Source organism: Canis lupus, chromosome 13 (genome assembly GCF_011100685.1).
Source record: "Canis lupus familiaris isolate Mischka breed German Shepherd chromosome 13, alternate assembly UU_Cfam_GSD_1.0, whole genome shotgun sequence".
Lineage (NCBI taxonomy): Eukaryota > Metazoa > Chordata > Mammalia > Carnivora > Canidae > Canis > Canis lupus.
This window is the reverse complement of record NC_049234.1, coordinates 12094558-12117955: the sequence shown is the minus strand read 5'-3', so window position 1 is coordinate 12117955 and position 23398 is coordinate 12094558. Positions and strand designations below refer to the sequence as shown.

The 23398-nt window shown below is 34.9% G+C and overlaps 1 long non-coding RNA gene across 7 annotated transcripts in view; it reads right to left on the bottom strand.

Moving 5' to 3' along the window:
• Positions 1-201: 201 nt before the first annotated feature.
• LOC102156107 overlaps positions 202-23398 on the bottom strand; it is a 129995-nt gene continuing 106798 nt past the window's right edge. For 4 of the 7 annotated variants that reach the window (XR_005368555.1, XR_005368557.1, XR_005368552.1 and 1 more), the window contains 4 exons: positions 21894-21966; positions 10986-11138; positions 2910-3258; positions 202-548 (listed from right to left, as the gene is read on the bottom strand). This is a non-coding gene — a long non-coding RNA (uncharacterized LOC102156107). The remainder of the gene's footprint in view (positions 549-2909; positions 3259-10985; positions 11139-21893; positions 21967-23398) is intronic. The other 3 variants (XR_005368553.1, XR_005368556.1, XR_005368554.1) reach the window with 3 other exon arrangements.

The window sequence follows — 23398 nt, the reverse complement described above, 5'->3', positions numbered from 1 at the left end:
CCTCAGTGCCCATCACCCATTCACCCCCACCCCCACCCTCCTCCCCTTCCACCACCCCTAGTTCGTTTCCCAGAGTTAGGAGTCTTCATGTTCTGTCTCTCTTTCTGATATTTCCTACCCATTTCTTCTCCCTTCCCTTCTATTCCCTTTCACTATTATTTATATTCCCCAAATGAATGAGACCATATAATGTTTGTCCTTCTCCAATTGATTTATTTCACTCAGCATAATACCCTCCAGTTCCATCCACATTGAAGCAAATGGTGGGTAGATTTTTATTTTAATGACTGATCAATACATATAGAAATTCCTGGAATAATTATATCATCCTCCATCTGTGAAGAAGTGGTTACATCACTGTAATCCAGATGTCTGCTCCCTCTTTTCTATACTCACGTTCCTCAATGTATTTGAGGAAAAGAGACCAGCCTTTGTAATGTCCTGAATTATTCTCAAGCTGCATCCTCATTATAGTGCTTTAGCTCAGTGGGAGATAACTGTTCACCTTGATGATGGTCATCAACCAAAACCTTCAGGATCCACTTTCCCTATGGATGAAAGGATGTTACATATGCATAAACATCAGAAATAGAGGGCTGAATACAGAACCTTCCACTAGTCCTCTTACTGCCTTATGCCTTTATGCCCCAAGTCACCACAATTATGAGTGTCAGATTTACTGAGAGTTCAGAGAATTGGAGTTTACAGGCAATGCAGCAAATTAAAATTGCCTATTAAACATCTGGAAATCTCCTTAGATTCCAACTGTCAGCAAATCACCTTATCGCTAAATTTAATTACAGCTTTTAAAGGTTTCTACTCTATTTTAAAATTCACCTTTCTAATGGACTCTTCCAGGGATTGTTTTTGAGGTGGAATAAAAGTATTTTCTTTAAAAAAAAAAGTATTTTCTTTAGAAAAAAGGTTTTAGTTTTTCAAACAATTGTACAGATGTTTCATTTGTTTATTTAGTGGGTAAAAGAATCCCCAAAGACCTTATTCAGAGTTATATGTGTAGATAGAGCAAGAGTTATTTGGATACATAGAGTAATAAGTTCAGTCTTTAGTGTTATTTTTTTTTGCAATAATAAATATAAAAAATCATATAGTATTATTTCATGGGAATAATTTCCTTCCACTTAATATTATTTTTATATACAGAATATAGTATTTTTATTTCCTGGAGAAAAGAAATATTTTTCTCAAAAATATATTTTAGTTATTTCTTTAGAAAATTTAAGTTGTGTAAACATTTGAATAACTCAGACATTACACATTAATTATTATCTTCAATAAATGCAATTTATTTACTGTTTTATATTTAAGAGAGTAATTTTTAAAAATATATATCGTAAAAGGCCATAACCTTTAGGAATTGGGAATTGTTCTGAAAATACTTGTCTGATCTTTTTTTTGCCTGACATTTTTAAAGTAAAGTATATTCTATGGATTATATGGATTTTCAGTAGTGTCACAAACTCCCAAGGCTTTAATCGTATTCATTAAAACAAAAAGCTAAGAGCTAGAGAATAATATTAATCTGATTATGTGGCATCCCAATTCCAACCTCTTTATTTCCAGACCAGAGGTAAATGATGACTTAAATTCCATGCTCATAATTCCTTGCTTCATTTCCTAAAAACTGTGGAATTGTGTGTGTAGCTTCTTCTAATTTGATAAATATATCATGATGCATATAGATCTTTAGCTTTTAATTATTTCACTGATATTATATTGTTGCAAGTCATTGGAGTTCATTTCTTAGTTTTTAAACAGCTTTAGTGAAGTATGTTTGAAATGTAGAAAATATATATATTTAATGTATGTCAAACTTGATGAATTTGGGAATAAGTATACACTCATATAACCTTGTCACCACAAAGCCATAGATGTACTCATCAGCTCCCCAAATTTCCTCCTGTTGCCATTATTATTATTATAACTATTATTAATATTGTTGGATAAGAATACTTAATGTAAGAACCACCTTATTAGAAACTTTAAGTATACAGAGCAGTATTATTAGCCACAGCCACTATGCTATATAGATCTCCAGAGCTTATTTCTTTTGCATAAATATAATTTTGTACTCTTCACCTATCACATCATTTCCTACCACCCATCATTTGATGTCATCATTTGACTGCTTCTATGAGTTTGCTTATTCTATATTTCTCATATAAATGATATCATGCAATATTTGTCCTTCTATGGTTGGCTTGTTTTACTTAGTATAACATCCTCCAGGTCCCTCCATGTGGTCACAAATGGCAGTTCATTCTTTTTTAAGACTGATTACTCCATTGCATGTGTATATCACATTTTTAATCCATTTATCTACTGATAGACACTAAGGTTGTTTTTATATTTTGGCTATTGTTCATAGTGCTGCAACGAACAGAGAAATGCAGGTATTTCTTCAAGATCCTGCTTTTAATTCCTTTGGATAAATATCTACATGTGGGATTACTGGACCTTATGGTATTTCTATTTTTAATTTTTTGACAAACTTCCATACTATTTTCCATAGCTGTTGTTCTAGTTTACAGATCTACCAACAGCATACTAAGCTTTATTTCTCTCCTTGCCAACACTCTCTCTCATCTTTCTGATAATAGCCATCTCAACAGGTATGAGTTGATACCTCACTATTGTTTTGATTTGTATTTCCCTGATGGTTAGTATATTGAGCACCCTTTCACATGCCTGTGAGCAATTTGTATGACTTCTTTGGAGAAATATCTATTCAGGTCCTTTGTCCGTTAAAATCAGGTTGTTTGTCTTGTCTTTTTGCTATTGACTTCTATAAGTTACTTATTATTTTAGGTATAAACCTCTTTTCAGATATGTGGTTTGCAATATTTGAAATCTGGTTTAAAGCAAATTACAAATTAGCAAAAAACTTGTACCCATGAATTGTCTTCCAGTTATGGAAATAAACAAAAGTAACAGCAGAAGGTCTTTCTCTTCATGCACCCTCTACAGCAGTGGGAGAGACAGGCAATTGGCAAGTGAAAATACAACATGTAATATAGTTACAGGTTGTGGTAAGTATAGAGAAAGAAATCGATGATACTGGAAGTCATTGAAGGAAGCTGTTTTAGATAGGATGATCATCGATGTTACCGTTGGAAATAGAATATTTGAATTGAGTCCTTGCAGTTGATCTGACAGTTACTGTTTCTCTCACTTGGAAACTCCTCTGATTTGGAATTGCGTATCCAACAATTCATATGTACTGAGGGTTGTTATCAGCACCTGAGAACAAGGCAAATAATATAAGACTAATGAAAGCAGTTCTTGGTATTTCCTATTCTATAGGTCTTGATTTGGGAAAGGTTGTGAACTCTAGTTTTGGAGAATCAAGTTGCTTTTCTGAGGTTATTAGAATACCTACATCTTGACTTAGAAGTAGCAGAAACAGAATTTTCTCTTATATATGATATTATGGCATGTAGCTATGAAGCCTGGAGATGCTGTAGCCATTTGTAAACATGTTGAGATCAAAGCCACTCAAAGACATGTTGAGAAGTAACCCTAAGGGAATCACAGCAAAATAGAGCTAATGCCACTGGATTTAAATTACCTAAAGTCTGTATTCCATCTGGACTCGCAGTACATGGGCCAATACATATTCTTATTTTATAGGCCATTTTGAATAAAGCTTATACTATCTGCAGGGGAAACATTAAATGACAGAGAATTTAAGGAGAAAAATTAGACAATATTGTGAAGAGCTGGAGGAAGAATAATAGCATTAGAGAAAACAGAATGCAAATGCTCTAAATTCAAAAACACCTTGGCATGTTCAAAGAAAAAAGAATCTCCCAGTGGTAGAGCATAACAGGTAAAGAGAGATGTGGGATTACATGGGGTTGGAGAGCATGTTGCCACTTTATACAAGCAAGATTTTGTAATCTATGATAAAGAGCTTAGATTTTATCAATGATAAATCATAGTGGGTTTTTTTTTTTGTTTTTTTTGTGTTTGTTTTTTTGTTTGTTTTTGTTTTAATAGATTGGTCCTATTGCTTTGTGAATAATCTATAGATTATAGAGAAGTGAAAAATAACTTGAAGCATAAAATAACTGAAGAAAATGATAAATTTGGAGAATAATAGATGATAGTGACTTGGGTTAAAGTTAGTGCCAGTGGAAATGAATAGAAATGATAAGAATCAAGATATATACTGGACACAGAAGGAGCAGAACTTTACAAAGAAGTAGACGTGAGAGGAAAAGGAATGGAAAGAATCTCTTTATGAACTATCAGGAGGGTTGGTGGTGCCATTTTCAACTGTGGGAAGCAGGAACCTTGTTTTGGATACATTACCTTTGTGATTTTCCTCACAGTTTCATCTGACTGTGAAGATGAAAAAAAAAAGTGTGCAACTAAATTGAGGGATATTGTCTAACGATGCATTTGAGAAATGCCAGTTTTTAACACTATTTCAAGCTATGGCATTTGCAGCAATCTCATAAGGAAAGATTTTTGCACAAAGCAAAGGAGTTGTTCCAGGATAATCCTTGAAGAGCTTCACTGTACAGAATTAAGAATAGATGAAAAATCTAATAATGGGGGCAAAATAGATGTCATTATGAGAGGATGAACACTAGAAGTGTATGGTTCCAAATGAAGAGGACTTTCAATAGAATGAAGTGACCACTAATATTAAAAGCTGCAGACAATTCTAAGAAGCTAAAGAGATATTTATATGTAGTACTGTGGAAGTTGTTTGGTACCTGGAATAGAGAATTTTAGTGATAAGAGGCAAATAAGAAAGAGAGAGAGACTAGTGTATGTTTTTGTTTGTTTGTTTTAAGCAATAAATGTATGTAAAAAAAAGTAGAGACTGCCAGTACAGAAAATTTATTTGAAAATTGTCTGGAATGGGAGCCAAATTAATAAGTAACAGGAGATATGTGGGATGAAATTTTTCTGTTTTGTTTTCAAAGATGAGAGTTAATAGAGTATAATGGCATGTTTATAAGAATATTGGTGTATGGAAGCGATTGGCTACACGTGGGGACAGAGGAGCTGAGGGAGGGGGTCACTGGGAAAATAGGAGTGGCTGAGATCAAGCTCAAGGGCTGGTCCCATTGTAACAAGAGGGATTGCAGAGAAACCGAGTAAAGAAACAAGTAGGTATTTTTGCAAATGATGTTAGGAATATCTGGATAAGTCTATCTGATAGCTCCTTTAATCAAATATGAGGGAGATAAAAAAATTAAAAAAAAACAAATATGAGGGAGATTGTTGAAATATATGTAACTGGAAATTTGAAAAAAAACAAAGAAGTAATAACATAGATATATCAGATCATAGGAAAATCAGCATATCAGGAAGCCAATGTAGAATTGATGTTCAGATAATGAATTTAAAATAAAATCACTGGAACCTAGTTGTGAGAACTACTTCACAAAGATCATCCCCTAAGGCAAATTTATGGAGAATGCATAAAAAATTTTATCCAGGATTAGAGTTTCATCTTGTGAATAAAATGGGAAAGACTTGAGAGATGAAAGAAAGGGAGAGAGATAAAGAGAGGATATTTGCAAGGGCATGCTTAGAATTATGTGCTCTGAAATCTAAACTTGATAAGAAAGAGAATGAAAACAAAAGTAAAGCACTAGATACTAAAAGGATATGGAGCAAATTCAACTGAAGTCCCAATAAGGTTAATTACTTGTCAGGGGGCTCCAGAGAGTACTGAGATGATGATCAGAAAACTGGAGCTTGAAATTATTTCAGAAGTGATGTAGTTTTGGGGGAGAAAGCAAAGTATTGGGTGTTATCACAGTAATGGAAATATTTTTGTGGTTAAGGAGTTAATCTTATTCCTCCAACGTCTTTACTTCACACTCCTTTTCATTGTATAATATTCCATTGTATGGTCTTATCATAATTAACTTCACTAATTCACTATTTTGGTGCTTCTAGATTTTTTCCTATCACACACAATGTAACTTTTGTTATAATATCATGACAATTTGCTATTTTATCTAAAAGAAATATTTTAAAAGATATTTTAGCTGTACATTTTGGTTTCCAAGAATGTCCTCTAGACGATTGAATCAAATTATACTCCCCCAAATATTATATTAGGTTTCTCTAGACTCTCACTTTCAAGGAGTATTACAAAATTTTAAAATATTCCAACTGAAAAGTGATACATCACTTTGTTTCAATTTGTGTATCCTCAATCATGAAAGAGTTGAGGTATTTGCTCTCTTTTTACAGTGAGATTGTTCATAATCTTTGTCCATTTAGTCTTTAAGTTATTCTTCATTTACTTATAAATATGATTTTTAAAAGATTTTATCTATTTGTTTTAGAGAGAGAGTGTGAGTGGGGGGAGGGGCAGAGGAGGAGGGAGAGGGACAAGCCAACTCTGAACTGAACTCAGAGTCCCAGTGGGGCTCAGTCCTAGGACCCATGAGATCATGACCTGAGCCGAAATCAGGAGTCGCGCTTAACTGATTGAGCCACCCAGGAGCCCTTATTCTTAATTTTCTTATTGATTTTTAAGTGTATTCGGATAGTTTTCATTTGCAATATACACTGTTGGCAACACTGAAATGTTGTCAGAACTTAGAACTTTATGGTTTAGGATTTAGATGAGCATTCATTTTTGTATACCATCACTTGCATTAGATAATTTCAATCCTTATGTTTTCCTATCCGATAATAAAATATATTCTACCACCATTAAGGTTTGTCTCTTTGACATTTAAAATTCTCAGACAATGCACGCTCTTCTATATATGGTTACCAAATAAAAATAATATTTTATGTAAAATGACCCTACCTCTAACGACATTTTCTTGGTATGGGGGAGAAATTGGACAGAGCTCAGATGTACAGAGCTCTTTGTGTGTGTGTGTGTGTGTGTATACACACACACTCTTTGCACATATATATATGTGCAAAGAGCTCTGCACATCAGAGCTGTATATATATATATATGTCAATGACTGAAAGTAGGAGACCATTGCATTTTTAACTATGTAGACATATCAGAATCACAAGAAAATCAGAGAAGAGAGAAGAACATGCCCTGAAAACATTCAAATCTCTTGTTCTAGGTATTATTGACTTGCTGCAGAACTAACGCCCTTTCCTTAGTTGAGTGTGTCCTTTGAGAAAAACCAGCAACATTCTCAGAAACTCTCTGATTTACTAAGCTATCTCTGCATTCAATAAAAATAATCCTATATAGAAATAGAAATACACCCTTCTAACATATACACTATAAACTGAATTCCCACCTGTGTGCCTTGACTGACAAACTGGTAGATCAAATGGAATAGGGGATTTGTAATGATTGGAAAGGTCTTTTCTGAGGCAATAGAATGTTAAGTCCTCCTACATTTCTTAAATTGTGCAAGATATATGTATGACATATATTCTACCACAGTTTTTCTAGAATCTAATTGTATTGTATATTCTGTGAAGCAGGAGACATTTTGTTTCTGTTTGTCTTTATTTCTTAAGTTCCAAGTGATCCTCTCTTTTTATTTCACTTGAATTTGCTTCAGCAATATACCTGGATTTTTAACATTATTTTCTAAACTTCAAACTTGCCCTTCTTTTTTTTTTTTTTGGTATTTATTTTTTCTATTTTTTTTAATTTATTTTTATTGGTGTTCAACTTACTAACATACAGAATAACCCCCCGTGCCCGTCACCCATTCACTCCCACCCCCCGCCCTTCTCCCCTTCCACCTACCCCTAGTTCGTTTCCCAGAGTTAGCAGTCTTTACGTTCTGTCTCCCTTTCTGATATTTCCCACACATTTCTTCTCCCTTCTCTTATATTCCCTTTCACTATTATTTATATTCCCCAAATGAATGAGAACATACAATGTTTGTCCTCCGATTGACTTACTTCACTCAGCATAATACCCTCCAGTTCCATCCACGTTGAAGCAAATGGTGGGTATTTGTCATTTCTAATGGCTGAGTAATATTCCATTGTATACATAAACCACATCTTCTTTATCCATTCATCTTTCGATGGACACCGAGGCTCCTTCCACAGTTTGGCTATCGTGGCCATTGCTGCTATAAACATCGGGGTGCAGGTGTCCCGGCGTTTCACTGTATCTGTATCTTTGGGGTAAATCCCCAGCAGTGCAATTGCTGGGTCGTAGGGCAGGTCTATTTTTAACTGTTTGAGGAACCTCCACACAGTTTTCCAGAGTGGCTGCACCAGTTCACATTCCCACCAACAGTGTATGAGGGTTCCCTTTTCTCCACATCCTCTCCAACATTTGTTGTTTCCTGCCTTGTTAATTTTCCCCATTCTCACTGGTGTGAGGTGGTATCTCATTGTGGTTTTGATTTGTATTTCCCTGATGGCAAGTGATGCAGAGCATTTTCTCATATGCATGTTGGCCATGTCTATGTCTTCCTCTGTGAGATTTCTCTTCATGTCTTTTGCCCATTTCATAATTGGATTGTTTGTTTCTTTGGTGTTGAGTTTAAGAAGTTCTTTATAGATCTTGGAAACTAGCCCTTTATCTGATACATCATTTGCAAATATCTTCTCCCATTCTGTAGGTTGTCTTTGAGTTTTGTTGACTGTATCCTTTGCTGTGCAAAAGCTTCTTATCTTGATGAAGTCCCAATAGTTCATTTTTGCTTTTGTTTCTTTTGCCTTCGTGGATGTATCTTGCAAGAAGTTACTATGGCTGAGTTCAAAAAGGGTGTTGCCTGTGTTCTTCTCTAGGATTTTGATGGAATCTTGTCTCACATTTAGATCTTTCATCCATTTTGAGTTTATCTTTGTGTATGGTGCAAGAGAGTGGTCTAGTTTCATTCTTCTGCATGTGGATGTCCAATTTTCCCAGCACCATTTATTGAAGAGACTGTCTTTCTTCCAATGGATAGTCTTTCCTCCTTTATCGAATATTAGTTGCCCATAAAGTTCAGGGTCCACTTCTGGATTCTCTATTCTGTTCCACTGATCTATGTGTCTGTTTTTGTGCCAGTACCACACTGTCTTGATGACCACAGCTTTGTAGTACAACCTGAACTCTGGCATTGTGATGCCCCCAGATATGGTTTTCTTTTTTAAAATTCCCCTGGCTATTCGGGGTCTTTTCTGATTCCACACAAATCTTAAAATAATTTGTTCTAACTCTCTGAAGAAAGTCCATGGTATTTTGATAGGGATTGCATTAAACGTGTATATTGCCCTGGGTAACATTGACATTTTCACAATATTAATTCTGCCAATCCATGAGCATGGAATATTTTTCCATCTCTTTGTGTCTTCCTCAATTTCTTTCAGAAGTGTTCTATAGTTTTGAGGGTATAGATCCTTTACATCTTTGGTTAGGTTTATTCCTAGGTATCTTATGCTTTTGGGTGCAGGGCAGGTCTATTTTTAACTGTTTGAGGAACCTCCACACAGTTTTCCAGAGTGGCTGCACCAGTTCACATTCCCACCAACAGTGCAAGAGGGTTCCCTTTTCTCCGCATCCTCTCCAACATTTGTTGTTTCCTGCCTTGTTAATTTTCCCCATTCTCACTGGTGTGAGGTGGTATCTCATTGTGGTTTTGATTTGTATTTCCCTGATGGCAAGTGATGCAGAGCATTTTCTCATATGCATGTTGGCCATGTCTACGTCTTCCTCTGTGAGATTTCTCTTCATGTCTTTTGCCCATTTCATAATTGGATTGTTTGTTTCTTTGGTGTTGAGTTTAATAAGTTCTTTATAGATCTTGGAAACTAGCCCTTTATCTGATATGTCATTTGCAAATATCTTCTCCCATTCTGTAGGATGTCTTTGAGTTTTGTTGACTGTATCCTTTGCTGTGCAAAAGCTTCTTATCTTGATGAAGTCCCAATAGTTCATTTTTGCTTTTGTTTCTTTTGCCTTCGTGGATGTATCTTGCAAGAAGTTACTATGGCCGAGTTCAAAAAGGGTGTTGCCTGTGTTCTTCTCTAGGATTTTGATGGAATCTTGTCTCACATTTAGATCTTTCATCCATTTTGAGTTTATCTTTGTGTATGGTGAAAGAGAGTGGTCTAGTTTCATTCTTCTGCATGTGGATGTCCAGTTTTCCCAGCACCATTTATTGAAGAGACTGTCTTTCTTCCAATGGATAGTCTTTCCTCCTTTATCGAATATTAGTTGACCCAAACTTGCCCTTCTTCAGTTTTGCCTTTCTACATTTAATTTTATCTAATCATGTCTCCTTTCAAAAATAAACTCTTCCATGCCTTTTACTACCCTTCTTGATTTTTATAGTTATCTTTGGTTTTTATTGCTCATGAAAGGTCTATTAATAATTCTATTACTATAAATGTTTTTGCTTTGATTTGCAGCATTGCTTAGTCTAGAAAGAAATGGGGGTAACATGGTCAAAGATAATATGGACACCTAAATATAATATGTACTGGAAAGTTATAGCCCTAAATATAAATAGAGGGAGATTTACATATGGGTTTTTGACAAGTGAAAGCCTGTTGCTTTGTGTGTGCGTACCTCAAAACAAAGAAAAATATAAAATAATTTAATTATAGCATCTTGGAACTTCATAACTGTTTGGACTATTAGGGGTGATACTGTCTGGGAATACTAACAATAACTTAGATCTCATTATCAGACTACTAGGGATCCAGTGCGATAAGCATGATTTGCAATTTAAGTAAATTAACCTCAGTGCCGTGGACAAGCATCCCTTTAAGATAAGAAACCTTCTTTCTGGTTGTTTTTAACTGAGCATGTGTTATTAAGGAAAGTGTAGCATTGCCCATGCAGCTGTTTTTCCAATACTTGGATTTGTAAAAGGACAAGTTAAAGCAATGAGCTACAATTTGGCCACAGTTGGATATAAATCTTTTTATTTTTGTTTTTGCTTTGAATTTGTGTTAAGTACGTTGTTGGCTGAGTTATAGGAGTCCTACAGAGGCTCTATGGATGACACTCTACAGATCACTGTTCAGACTGAATAGAAATTTTAAAGATTACTTACTCCAAGCCAGTAACTAGTGATAAATCCATGTTAAACAGATGGTAGAATGATGAATTAGACACAATCCAGAGCTTTGCCTTAATCTTAGAAAATGTGCATGTTCTACCATCAGGCTTATGATTTCCCAGCACGTGAGCTTCTGTAGAATGGCAGCTACAAACAACATATAAAAACCTATGAATATGTCAAAATGCTTATGTGACTGTCATCATTAATTCTTAGAAAACTGTCTACCCCCAAATTTTAATTCATTTTTGCCATCTTAAAATTTGGATTTGTTAAACAGTTCAGCTGCCACCTGGTAAATGAACTTTGAAACTTACAAATTTATCCTTTTTTTTTTTTTCCCCAGAAACCCCACAGATACTTCATGGGGCTATTGACACAAAGTATCCGCCAGCTGCTTCTCTAAATATAGAGGAGAGGAAGCTGCTTGAAAAATGGAAGGGCAAAAAGTAATATAGGCATGAATCTGAGGAAAGCTCCATATTTTTAATCCTAACTTCCGTTTCCTCCACCAGCAGTAGAGAAACCAACTTGTATCTTGAGCATTTAAAATAAATCATATGCTGTAATGTTATACTCGTATTGAAACATCCTCCTTGCTTCTATGATAAAATTCTGAAGTCAGTTGAGACTTTCATTATCATTTAATATGTGTATGAATGTTCAAAGTGCACTGAACCTTTCATGCTGGGAAGCTTTTGTTGTCCATCTTCAGAAAAAATGTTATTGTGTTTCAAGCTGGTTTTATGAAGCTGGTAATTGGAAGTAACACTGTGTTAACTGAATTTAGATCAGAAATTGCTACTGGTTTTTCCCACCCCAAAAATACTTTGAGAGATAAGGAAGCTATTGAGTAAGACAGAAATATTAAAAAATAGGATCTATAAAGTAAAATAAAAACATTACATTATTTTTGTTCTTTAGACACAAGTTGAAATGTCCACTGGAAATACAGGAATATAGTAATAAAATTAATTAAAGAAGTTATTTAACAATCCTTCAAAAATTAATGGCAGTTAGTAGATCTATCGATTATTTTCAAATACAGTGTATCAGAACTTCTTGTTTTCAGGCAGAAATAAGTAATAGGTATATTTTGGAGTGGAGGCTCTTCTGGCATAGGTTTAGAATTGAGGTTTACCAAAATAGCAAATAAAGTTATTCTATCATTGGGATTATTGGGAATGAGGTGTTAGGTTTGCTAATACTTTTTTCTAGTTTTTTTAATTTTATTTATTTTTTAAAGGTTTTATTTATTCATGAGAGACATGGAGAGAGAGGCAGAGACATAGGCAGAGGGAGAAGCAGGCTCCACGCAGGGAGCCCGATGTGGGACTCGATCCCAGGACTCCAGGATCACGCCCTGAGCCAAAGGCAGATGCTCAACTGCTGAGCCACTCAGGTATCCCTTCTTTCTAGTTTTGTTGTGTGGAAACTGAGGTTACTGATTTCAGATTTTTTTTTCTAATGTATGCATTAAATGCTACAGTTTTCTCCCAAAGAACTGCTTTAGCAATGCCTTACGAAGTTTGACAGGCATGCTGCATTTTCATTTTTATTTAGTTCATTTTTTTCAAATTTCCCTTATATTCCACTTTGACTCAGATTGTTTAGAAATATGTTGTTTAATTTCCAGAATCTTGGAAACTTTCCAAATATTTTGTTACTGATTTCTAGTTTATTTCCACAGTAGTCCAAGAACATACCTGTTATATCTATTCTTCTAAATTTCCTAGCATTTGTTTTATGGCCCAGAATATAATGTATCATGGTGAATATTCTGTTTGTACTTGAGAAGAACGTGTATTCTGTTAACGATGGATTGAGAGGCCTATAGATGTCCATTCGGTCTAGGTGGTTGATAATGTGATTCAGGTTATCTACTTGGATAATTGACCTTTTTATCAGTATATAATGTCCCTCCTTATCTCTAATAATATTTTTATTCAGAATATAATTTGTTAGAGATTAATAATACTATTCCAGCTTTCTTTTGATTAGCTGGCATCCTACAAGATAAAAGCACTTGAATTATTTGAAAGTTTGAATAGGTATTTGCACTCATTCTATCTATTCTGGGCTGAATTGTTCAAAGTTTCAGAGAAAATGTCTAAATGAAATATCAATAAGATTTAACCTGAATCCTTTAGCAACAGACAAGGTCATTAGACTAAGCTGGTCCTATTTTTTTTGAAAACTTTCCAGCAAAGTACAGTGCAATGATGAAAATTCAGAACTACAACACTGAGTAAACAAGACTGAGTTATACTTTACATTTAAAAGAAATTTAACTTATATGGTGTGTTTTTAATAGCATTTCATTACTCACACTAAAATAAATTATTTTGTTTTGTTTTGTTTTCCCTAGAAAAACTAAGCTACAATTTTTGGAATGCTTATGCTGACAAAATTCTTCCTTTGACCAAATCTAGTCAGGCTTCTCTGAACTCTTTTTCACCTAAGACCTATCATTGGGCACATTCAATTTTAGCAAGAATTCTGCTAAGATGGTTTAGCCAGAATATCCCACTGTTGATATCTAATCACCTTCACTATCTGACCAAATTCCTAACTCCCAACCTTACCCCTCAGATGATACCCCTCAGACACCCTGGCATGCCTTCAGCAAGAATTCTATTAGGTCAGTTTAGCCAGACTTCCCTTCTAACCATGATATTTCCTGCCAGTAATTTTCAATCCACCAACTCTTTCTACTCTGTTCCTTGGCTATAAACTCCCAGTTTTTCTTGCTGTTTTCAAGGTTTAGTCTATCTGTCCTACTTCCAAACCCCATTGCAGTAGTCCATATACCTATCCTTACAGTCTTACTCATCTTCAAAAGTATCATTGAATAAGTTTTTTTTAATAATATAAAACATTTTATCCTATGATAGATGTTGTTGATGTTTCTTACATTTTGGCTGGTTTCATCCTGCCATGGTATGTGAAATAGAGGCAAACAATCTGAACGCAATGAGGTGGAAACTGCATTCTACACCATACTGAAAATCAAGCTGAGAAATTCACCTCATATGTGCAGTGCGAAGGCAATTATGTGAAATTCAAATGTGACACAAAGCATGTTCTAAACTTCTACCACTCAAAAGGTGACAGAAAAATTAGACTTTCCTTGTTAAATTAAATAGGATTAGATGCTTAGCAGACATCATCTCCCTATGCTTTCTCTTGGTTCCTCCATAGCTGCATCTTCCTTTAAACACCAGTATTGAACTTAACCAATATTTCTCTATTCCTCTCTCTCTTCTCCCCACACCCTTCTCTCTTGTCTGCTTAAAATGCTTGGAGTAAATTCTCAGTACTGTGAAGAAGTACTTTACTTCTGTGAGAAGGAATTGCATGTTGGCAAGAATAGATATTTGTACAAAAGTCGAAGTAACTGCTGTGACTCTTAACTAGCTTGAATATTTTCTATTTTTAAAAAATTTTATTTATTTATTCATGAGAGACACAGAGAGAAAGGCAGAGACACAGGCAGAGGGAGAAGCAGGCTCCTTGCAGGGAGCCCGATACCGGTCTCCATCCCAGGACCCCAGGATCAATACCTGAGCCAAAGGCATTCGCTCAACCACTAAGCCACCCAGGCGTCTCTGAATATTTTCTAAATGAGTTCTAAGTCTAGCTATCTCAATATTATTCACATTAGTAAGCAAAACCTAAAAAGCAAAAAGGACAAAGTTTTCTCAAAACTAGAAACATTGCTTTATAATTAAAAGTTATTCTTTATGAATTCTTTCTTGATATTGGTAGGTTATATGCAATCTCTGTGTCCTCATTTATAATAAAATGTAATATAAATATAAAAGTCCTATTTGCTTTGTTCTTTTAAAAATAGCTAAAGAAATATTTTTAAAAATCCTTGTATATAATACAATTTTCTCTAAGGAAAAATCCACAAAAAGGTATATCAATTACTAAAAAATTATTTGTTATAAGTTATAAATAGTAAAGTAATTAGATTCTGCTGAACATTTCTGTGACAGTCATCACTAACATGAAAAAAATAAGGCTATCCAGAATATTCTCAAAGGATATCACTATGTGGTTCTTACTTCTGAAAAAGGAAGAAAAAGACTGAGGAGAAATATAAAAATAATTCTGAAATTGGGATCCCTGAATGGCTCAGAGGTTTAGCACCTGCCTTCAGCCTGGAGCATGATCCTGGAGTCCCAGGAACGAGTTCCACATCGGGCTCCCTATATGGAGCCTGCTTCTCCCTCTGCCTGTGTCTCTGCCTCTCTTTCTCTCTCTCTCTGTGTGTCTCTTATGAATAAATAAATACAATCTTTAAAAAAATAATAATTCTGAAACTATTTACTAATCCTTTAAATACCTGCAGGAATGTGTTAGTATCCAAAATCTATGAAGAATTTATTGAACTCAACATCCAAAAAATAATAATCCAGTCAAAAAATGGGCAGAAGACATGAACAGACCTTTTTACAAAGAGGACATCCAGATGGCCAACAGATACATGAAAAGATGCTCAACATAACTCATCATCCAACACAAATCCAAACCACAATGAGATACTGCCTCACAACAACACAGACAACAGCAAATATTGGTCAGAATGTGGAGAAAGGGGAACCCTCTTACACTGTTGGTGGGTGTGCAAACTGGTAGTGCCACTCTGAAAAAAAATATGGAGGTTCTTCCAAAGGTTAAAAATAAAACTACAGTACAATCCAGCAATTGCACAAGGCATTAACCCAGAGGAAACAAAATACTGATTTGAAGGGGCACCCACACCCTGATGTTTACAGCAGCATTATCAACAATAGCCAAACAATGGAAGGAGCCCAAACGTTTATTGACTGATGAATGGATAAAGAAGTGGTATATATATATATATATATATTGTATATATACATACAATGAAATATTACTCATTCATAAAAAATGAAATCTTGCCATTTACAACAAAGTAATGGAACTAGAGTATATTATGCTAAGCAAATTAAGTCAGAGAAAGACAAATACACTTTTCACTCATATGTGGAATTTAAGAAACAGATGAAAATATGGGAAGGGGAAAAAGAGAGAGAGAGAGAGAGGGAAGCAAGCCATAAGAGACTCAACTATAGAAAACAAACTGAGGGATGATGGAGGGAGGTGGGCAGGGGATAGGCTAAATGGGTGATGAGGGGCATTCAGGGGGTATTAACGGAGGCATTTGTGATGAGCATTGGTGTTATATGCAAGTGGCGAATCACTAAGTTCTACTCCTGAAATCAATTTTACCATATATGTTAACTAATAAAAACTTGAAATCAAAATAAATAAATATCTGCAGGACCTCAAGTGTTATCAAGTTTTCTCTTTTCAAACCAAAAGGTCTTTATCAGTGTTAAGCAAGTTTAAATGAGTAAATTTTAAAGATCCTAACTGGCTTTATTCAGTTATTTATGAATCAGGCAGCAACAAATCTACAGATATACAGGAACTCCAGTGGCTCAGGTGGTTAATGGTCTTCCTTTGGCTCAGGTCATGACCCTAGAGTTCTGGGATCAAGCCCTCATGTTGGGGAGTCGGCTTCTCCTCCCTCTGCCCTCCCAGCCTATCCCTGCCTACCCCACTTGTGCTCTAGCTTTCTTTCTCTCCAACTCTCTTAAATAAATAAAATCTTAAAAACAAACAAGCAAACAAAAAAAAGGTCCTCTACAGAGTTGCATAAAGTAAGAGATTTTATAGGCAGAAGGAAGTAGGAACAAGGAAGCTATTCTAGGCAGAAAGCAAATAGATCTATTAGTGCAAAGGTACTTTTCTTAGAGGGATAGCAGAGGTCTATCAGGCAGATTGCCTTACTAAGGCTGATCAGGCCATTCCTGATTGTGTTTGGCTTCATATTCCATTTCCAGGACAGCCAAAATGGAATTAAGTTAAATCTCAGTTTCATGACATGGGGCTATATAGGTGACTCAATTTTGGGTCTACTGTCTTGTCTTTAACACAGACTAAGGGCAAAAGAAATAATAAAATAAACTTATAATTATATGGAAACAGTAAAGGCTTCAGGTATCCAAAAGGAAAGTTGTTCATAAAAATAGCTCTAGATACTACCCTGATTTATGACAGACTGTGGATCATCAGATGTGATTTATAGTTTTCACACAACCCTCAATTATCACTCTTTTACATATGAGGACATTGAGACTTGTCATGCTTAATTGACTTGCCAGATAGTTCACAGCTCGATAGTGTCTGAGTGAACTTCAAATCAACGTGTCTGTAACACTCAAGTCTCTTATATTTCTGCCTTATCATCATAAATTCTCATTATCTGTATTTTATAAATTCCCTTAAGCAATTCATCCTGGAGCCAAACTGTCTTCCACAATCTGCTCTGCCATTTGCTTGCTGTGTGACCTCGGGCAAATTACTTTGCTCCTCTGCAGTCCTGTTTCGTCATCTCTAAAATGGGGATGAAAATGATAGTAATTGCCTTACACAGTTTCTTTGAGGTTCAAATGAGTTTATTCAGCAAATACTGAGTTAATGCATATAAAGCATATAGAACTGTGGATGGAGCCTGGTAAGTGCTATTTCGGTGTTGCTATTGCTCTAACTTTTCTCATTGGGTCTTGATTTCCTTATACAGCTTGGCTAATGAAGGTAATAATAACAGAATTTTAATACTAGTTAGCTATACCATCAGATTTAATGACCTTGAAAACATTAAGGGTCAATTTCTGCATAACAACCATAATATATAATGTTGAAAGCAGGAAGTGTTTATGTGTGTTGTGTGTGTGCACGTGTGTGTTTTCTGATATCCAGGATCAGGAGGATAATTTGGATAGTGAGTAATATTGAATTTTTATATACATACCTGAAAATATAGAAGAGGCAATAAAAGCAAGGAGAAGTTTCCTTTCCCTTGTGAGGATTAATTCAATTAATAGAAGCAAAGTACTTAGAAGGGTAACTGGCATGTAGTAAATACTCAATAAATTTTAGCTATTATTTTGTGCATTATTCACCATTATACTACTCCAGTGTCTAATAAAACACCTAACATTAAGCACTCAATATAAATTTGTTAGGTTGTGTTACAAAGATGTAACATTAAACCTACCTGGGGGATAAATAAATCAATGTCCACATCTTTGCATTTTCTAATCTAACGTAAAAAAATGGAAATCTACCTAGGGTAATTATTTTAATTTGGAATTTGTCACAGATACAGGCATTCTTCTGACACTAGATAATAAACTGAAACACGGATTTTGCTAAGAAATTAGAATCCCTGGAGTGGGGCTTTAGTGATTATCATGAGTATAAACTTTTTGCTTTTAGGTAGGCTAATCTCAATATCTAAAGCCATTGAAATATTCTTTTAGTAATAATCATTGTCAATATAGTCTCTCATATTCAATATTACAAAAGTCTTCATGACTGTAAGCGTAAAAAATTAACAGGAAAATATAGTTGGCCAAAATAGTAGTTAATTGTATCATATGAAATTATTTTAGAGTATTTATTTTTATTGAATATACAGGGGATTAGCAGATAAATGAGAGGTTATTTTTGTTTTTGTTTTTACTTTTGTTTTAACTTTCAACTTGGACAGGAAGTTAATTTTCTCATCAAAAACAGAGACCATAAATAATCTTAATTGCTTCAACAGTACAAATAGTCACAAAATGCCTAACATGAGAGACAAAGAAAATGTGAAAATTAGAATAAAAAGGGTAGGACAAGATATGTCTGAGTTCTCTCCAAAATGGTATATATCTTTTGGTTAAAAAGTATTTTGCAGATCACATTAAAGAAAATTTTTCCTATCTTCCTACTTCCTAACTTCCTACTTTCCTTCCTTCTTTTCTCTTTCAACAATCTGTTTCAACAATTTGCTTGGCAGCTATTACTTTCCAGACACTCCTTAAGCATGAAGAATACTATGAACAAAACAAAAATCTCAGCTCTGGTAGAGCTTACATTCTAGTGCAAAAGGAATAAAAAAAAAAAAGAACAGTTAATAAATAACATAATGTCTGTTTGTGATGCATGATACAGATAAATACGTCAGACAAATAGGACAGAGAAAGATAGGGGAACATAGCAGCTTTGAGGGTGCCTGGTCTGAAAAGTCTTCAGAAGGATGCCCGAGTGGTTTAGCAGTTAACCTTTGGCCCAGGCTGTGATCTTGGTAGTCCCCCATCGAGTCCCACATGGGGCTCCCTGCTTGGAGCCTGCTTCTCCCTCTGCCTGTGTCTCTGCCTCTCTCTCTCTCCTCTCTGTGTATTCTCATGAATAAATAAATAAAATCTCGAAAAAAAATAAACAAAAAATAAGAAATAAATAAGAAATTTAAAAGTCTTCGGAGATAACACTCGAGTAGAAGAACATGATGAATAGCGATATGAAAATCTAAGGCAAAATAATTCTAGATGGAAGGAAAAAAGCAAGTTTATCGTGCCCAAGATCGCGAATCCGAGAAGCCACCAAGGAGCCGACACCCATGCAAACACACGAGGGTTTATTACAAGCTCGAGCCTGGATCCAAGTATACCCGACACAGCGGAGCAGGTACTTGGACCCGGAGACTAAGAGGCTTAGCAACTTTATAGGGGCCAGTGACCAATGGGATACGCAGAAAGTTGCACAGTCATGCTGGTCCACTGAGCGGGATTTCCAATTAGGGTGTGTCCTGGTCTTTGACTAGGGTGGGGCAGTGCCCTAAGTAATAAGCAGGTCAGCACAAGGCGGGTGCAGCCCAAAATAGAGTCAGTCCTGCTCTGCTTGTCCAGGGGTAGGGGATTTTGTTAAATTTCCTGGGTCCCACACCTTTAGGTAGGTCTGATATTTTCCAGGAACAGCAAGGAAGCCAGTGACACTAGAGAAGTGCTAGGATAGAGGGTGTGGAATGCACAGAAATAGGAATAGGATTGACATATTAAGGACTATAGATGTTATTCTAAACATTAGAAGAAGCCACTAAAGGAATTTGATTATATCTGCTGTATAATTTTAGAGTGAAAAAAAAAAAAAAGATTTGTTATTTTGGATGATTCATTTTTCCTAAGTGCTGCTTAGTTTCCAGAAGGCTGCAAGTCTTCCTATTTTGGAGTGGGTCCAAACTCTTGAGTGGCAAATTATTCTTATAACAGCTTTATATCATTTTTAAAATTTAAAGTTGATGTCTCCATGCTAAACTAAATCTTAAAATATTATTTTTAATAACCCAAGTCAAAGGATGGAAATATTTCAAGTCACTGTTTAGGTCAATATTCTATGGATTTAAGGGTGCCTTTTGCTATCCTTTCTGAACAGATTCATTCTCAAATGATTGATAGCCCAAGGAGATGCACTCAACTCTGACATTTGAATACTATATTAATGCCATATAAAGATTGTGTATAAATTTTTAATTAATAGGCAATATTTACTTAAATATATGTGACATTTATTTTTATAATTTATAGCAAATATTCTTAACATAAATATTTTAAAATGTTTTTCTCATACAGTGATGGGCTAATAAATGTTTCCTCTGTAAGAAAAAAATAGATGTATATAAACTTACACAAATTTGTTATAAGTTTTATCAATAAGTGATATGCAGTACACAATTTACAAATAAGAATAAAGTATACAATATTTTTCATTGTAAATTCCATATGGTTATTGATTCTTACAGAAAGGTTTCAATGATTTTCGTTATACTCAATCTTAACCAACTTAGTCTCATACCTAATTACTTGTAGCCAACCTATGATTGGTTGCAATTCAACCATGACTTGTGTTGTAGTCCTATCAACTGACCCTTTTTTCAGTAGACTTATTGTTAGTAAGTCTGACATGATCTGCTAGGATCTACTATTTAGCTATTTTTCATCATCATAAAAATTTAATTAAACTAAAACTCCTTTCAGCTTTCAACATATGTAGAAATTTATTCATTCATTAATGATGGGAGAATTTTTTGTCAAATCAAGTAATAGTGGAAGAATATAGCCTCATTTTTTTCTGCTATAGACCACTTATTTTGTCCTATATATCTGCAACAGATATGACACACTTTTATATTTAATCTACATTGTTAATGTTTTCTTCATCACTTTAACTCTGTACCAGAACTTGATAAACTTTTTCAGTAAAGGGACAGAAAGTAAGTATTTTGGGCTCTGCAGATCACAAAATTATAACTCACCTCTGTCTTTGTATTTCCAAAGCAACCTTAGACAATATGTAAGTAAATGGGTGGGGCTGTGTGAAGAAGATATGTACAGAAGAGGCACTGAGATAGGTTTAATCCACAGAATGTTTTTTATCAGTCTCTGTTTTAGGATAGTAAGATAATAAATCAAGTCCTGATTTATAGTTTCTGCCAATTGCTGAGGTGTAAATTACCTCACCATAGCTGAGTTCAATCTATCAACTAGACATTGCTGAACACAGAGTTGAGAAGAGATATGCAGTAGCATATCATTTTGTAATAATTCTACCAAGCAGATATAATAGACATAAATACCTCAAGAGCATAGATAACTATAAAATGCAGTCAGGTAAAAAGTAATGAGTTTTGAGTATTTATTACTTTAGTTTTTTTTTTTTATTACTTTAGTTTTAATATAATTTATTTAATTGCAAGTTTAAATAATTTCACCATTAATAATGGCTGAGTCTAACATATCCTGAAATTTTTCTGAAAATGTAACAGTCATAAGTTGGAAGCCACTTGCAAGATGGTTCTAGAATACTATTCTGTAAATAAGCATTTTGTGTATTTTTTTTTGGATGGAAATACGAATTGATAACATACATAACTGGTCTGATTAAAAAAAAATAGGAAACTAATACTGGTAAAAAAAAAAGCATGAATAGAATGATTTGATTTCCATGATCTATGAAAGAAAACTTAATATTTTAATTTCCTACCTTAGGCAAATTACATAACTTTCAAGAGTTATGTATGCTATTAATTAAAATGGAGATACAATATATGCCCTTCCTGAAAGAAGAAAAGACAAAATTTGTTATTGCAAAATTTTTTCAGGCTTGTCAAAATGATTCCCATACGTTAGGCATTGATTACAGAATAGGCTTGATGAGGCCAGTTTATAGTACTAACCAACCGCTACACAATTCAGATCACAGCCTTCAGAATTAGCATGGAGAACAGATCAAATACAAATTACCTCTCAGTAAATTCAATTTTGTTAACTCTCTTGATTTAAATTGTGCTTGAGATATTCTGTAGAGCTCTTATCTTTCAAAATTTTATCTTTGGACTATTTCCTTATGGTCTGGAAAGTCAAGATTCAGTTTCAGACTTTGAACAGATGAGATGATTGAGTTCCACAATCTGGCATGTACTTGATATAACATAAGCTGCCAAAATTTCCAGCATTTGTTCTTTCATTGACAGAGAGGAAAGTGATTGCTACTTCAGTGCATGCAGAAAAAAATACCAAGTTGTACTATATCTGTTTTCTTCGTGCATTAAGTCACTTAGATTGTCATGATATATTAGTTATTACATTATGGCTTTTCACATCCAAACACAACTTTCTATACTCATCTTGAGAGGTTGCAACTAGAGCTCTGCAAACCATTTTTTCTGCTTTGCCAGCTGTTTCCTCTTAGCCTTTGTCAATAGGGATACTAAAAGGAATTGAATCAATAGGGATACTAAGGAAATGAAAAAGCTGAGGAAGGAAGAGAGTATTCTTTTTTCCTTTTCTTTTCTTTTCTTTTCTTTTTCTTTTTCTTTTTCTTTTTATTTTTGGCTTGCTTCTGGTTGACTTTCTCTTCCTGTTTGTTTTCTGTTTCAGAGAAGCATTTCTCTGGCAATGCTTCTTCACCCTGGAATTGACAGTTTGTCATAATAGTTAAATCCAGTTTTTGTTTTGTTTTGTTTTCTCTAAAGAGAGAGAGAGAGAGAGAGAGAGAGAGAGAAAGAATCCTCATGCGCACACATGAGCAGGTCAGGAAGAGGGGCAAAGGGAGAGAGGGAGAGAGAATGTTAAGCAGGCTCCATGCCCACCACTGATCCCCATGCAGGGCTCAATCTCACAACCTTGAAATTATGACCTGAGATGAAATTGAGAGTTGGACATTTAACCAACGGAGCCACCTAGGCACCCCAGTAGTTAAATCCAGTTTGTATTAAAACCATATCATGCTCTCTAGGAGATACCAGCCCCAGCCAGCCAGCACATTCTCAGCAAACTATGGTGTCCTGGTCCCACCGAATTCCTCCTCTAAACATGGAGACATCATTCATAGCTGAGTTCTGCCCCTTCTCAGCTGTTCTAGCCTCAGCTCTATGAGGCTCCTCCAAACTTTTAAGTTGTAATAATTCCAGTATTTCCTCCTTTTATTCCCTAGCCCCTTGGAGTGGAAGCTGCTTCTTATACTTGCTAACTCTATGACATTGTAGC